A 2,908-nucleotide genomic window follows, 5' to 3' on the forward strand; every position below is an offset into this window, starting at 1 on the left:
AAAATGAAATTTTTAAAATACTTTTATATTTTATGGATATATTAAACATACGATATAATTCGCAACTTTATAAATAAGATTAAATTCAAACTTTAAAAAATAAAAATATTAAATTCGATTCAATCCCATCTTATGAGCAGTCAACAAAAATAGTCGAATTTTCTTTCTAGTTGTCAGAAAATTTGGTTATTGATGGCATATACGTAGTGGTCGATAATGTTTAATATTCTTGTAATAATGTACGGGACTCTCTCTAAAAGGGATTTGGATCTTCTAAAGTTTAAATTTCACTTTAAAAAATAAAGTGTAATTTTTCATAATTGATTTTATAGGTGGGACTAACAATAAATATGAAAGAAAAACTATTTAAGGGTAGAAAATCACACTTTATTTTCTAAAGTAAAATTCAAATTTTAGAGGATTAAAATTTCTCTAAAAGATGAAACTCTCAGTGGACATCATGATGTTGCAATAGTGATTTAGTTTCGCCAAGCTAACCACCTAGGATCATAACCTCCAGATAGTGGAATTCTAGAGTAGTAGTGACTTAATATCTAGGCAAACCAATAAACCCCGCATTTTCTTATAAATACCTTAATGTCTGAGCCATTCATGAATTATTCATTGGTGTGGAATGTATTTCTCAGTTCATTTTCAAATGGCCAAAGTCTCATTCGCATAAAGTCCCACATATTTCTATAGTATTACTATTCAGAATTGGTTAAACCAAATAAACGTATAATTTGCTTTTATATTATGTTAACTTCACCTTTAAGCTCAATTGTCTATTCATGTATATGTCAAATTTTGTTCCACATCGATCCACATAATCTTACCAGCAAACTTAAATCCAGGCTGCTCAATCTTAAAGATGCCAACATATAGAATATGTTTCACATTTGGTACAAAACTGATGAAACATAAGAATATAATAAGTTTTCAATATAATACACTTGTCGAGCATACTTATTTTTAAAAATTATATTAATTTTAATATTTAAAAGCTTTATCAATTGAAGATATAATTCAAACATCATTATTTGTTTGAAGGATTTTCATTTATGATATCTAAAGAATACTTATTATATTTCTCAATTAATGTAAATTGATTGTATAGATAGATGATAATATAAAATATAACTTTAAATTTCTAAAATATAATTGGTGGCTATAAGAAATTCTCAATTAAAAAATATTTTTTCTGTGACCGAGAAAATGATCGTTTTTCTTATAGGTTAAAACATAAATAAAATACAATGTGTGAAAATAAATCTTTGATTATCATTCAATTCAAACTAGAAAAAACAATCCTACACATGGTCAATTGGAGTAATATAGATATTCTTCCTCCTTAAATCCTTAGTCAATCAATGTTCAGATTTGAATATTGAGAATATAATAATCGATATTAGAAGAATCATACCCTTATTACAAAATATTCAATAATGGTGACCTTAAATAAAATTATCTCCGATAACTAAATACAAATGATTTTGCGAAAAAAATTAAAAATAACAAAAGCTTACCCATCTGAAAGTGATAGTAAATAATTTAACAACTATGTTTCGTATATACAAAAATCAGTCATTAAATCAATTATCGGTATAAAATATATATTAAACTATATAATATATATTAAAAATAAATTAAATAATATATATATTTATACAAAAATATATAATAATCGATTTGATAACTGATATTTTCATAATTTAATTCGATGAAGGAATCACCTACAGCAAATTTAGTTTTACACATTTGTAAACTCAAATTAAAATAAAAGGAAAAAAAAAATCAAAATCATACACACTAAAGAGGCTTCCATCATGTCATGCTCCTATCTTCAAGCAGCATTGATTTGAAACTTTGATTGGTAAAGAAGACAAGTCACAAGCCAGCCAATCAAGGAACATGCATGTGGAAAACAAATTAAAGCCTATCTAACCAAAGCTAGCTACGGTTGCTTTGCATCAATATCGTTAAATATGAATTCCCTATATTACATAGGTTTCCTCGCACCTTCTAGCTCTTAAGCAGACACGTGTGCAAGCTTCAAATTTTGTATTGTGCATTTGTCTAGCTAAAGATGTTACATTCTTTTGTGACCGTACGTACTTGTGCTATTCATGATAGAGTCAATAGTTTTTGGTCGCTTCCAATTTGCCTCTTTTGGCAAAAAGGTTTGGAGCATGAAGGTTGTTCCCTTGCTTAATGGAAATTCCTTAGCTAATTTGGATTATATTCTTGGTGGTTTAGTTGAGTGCTCACATGAGTTCGACATTGATGATAAGTTCAATAAAATTAAGCATTTTATTTCTAGTTCACGAATGAAATATTTACAAATAGCAACGTTGGCTAAAGAATCATTAAAATTTATTGTTTTTACTTTGTAATTAGTAAATAATATTTAAAAATATTGGCTAAAGATATAGTGATAGACTGCTAAACTAAAGCTATCATACTATTGACAAAAAATATTAACATAAAATTAAAATTGTTGGTTCTTAATTTTTTTTATCTACCATTTATTTTTTCTTTTAAAAGTCCTCATGATGAGAATATAGAAGAATCGAACTCTTCTCACTTTTTTTTTTAGAATATGTTCCTTTTTATTTTTTTTTTGAGTGTTCAAACTTCAATTGTGTGCTTATGAGTTTTGACTCCTAGTGGCTCTAGTTAAAAAAAGAAACGAAATTAGATTCCATTAGGCCCTGCATGAAGTGGAAGGAGCAAATGGGTATAACAGCGTGTATTTGTGCTCCACCAATCAATACTCACATCACATGGTCACAGTTGTGCCAAAGGTTCTTGACCAGAAATCTGCATATCACTCTTATGTCATACTTATTGGACTAAACCTGCATATAAGAAATATTTGTTATTTAAAAGTCTAAAATTATGTTTAACT

This window comes from Arachis duranensis, chromosome 2 (assembly GCF_000817695.3).
Source record: "Arachis duranensis cultivar V14167 chromosome 2, aradu.V14167.gnm2.J7QH, whole genome shotgun sequence".
Lineage (NCBI taxonomy): Eukaryota > Viridiplantae > Streptophyta > Magnoliopsida > Fabales > Fabaceae > Arachis > Arachis duranensis.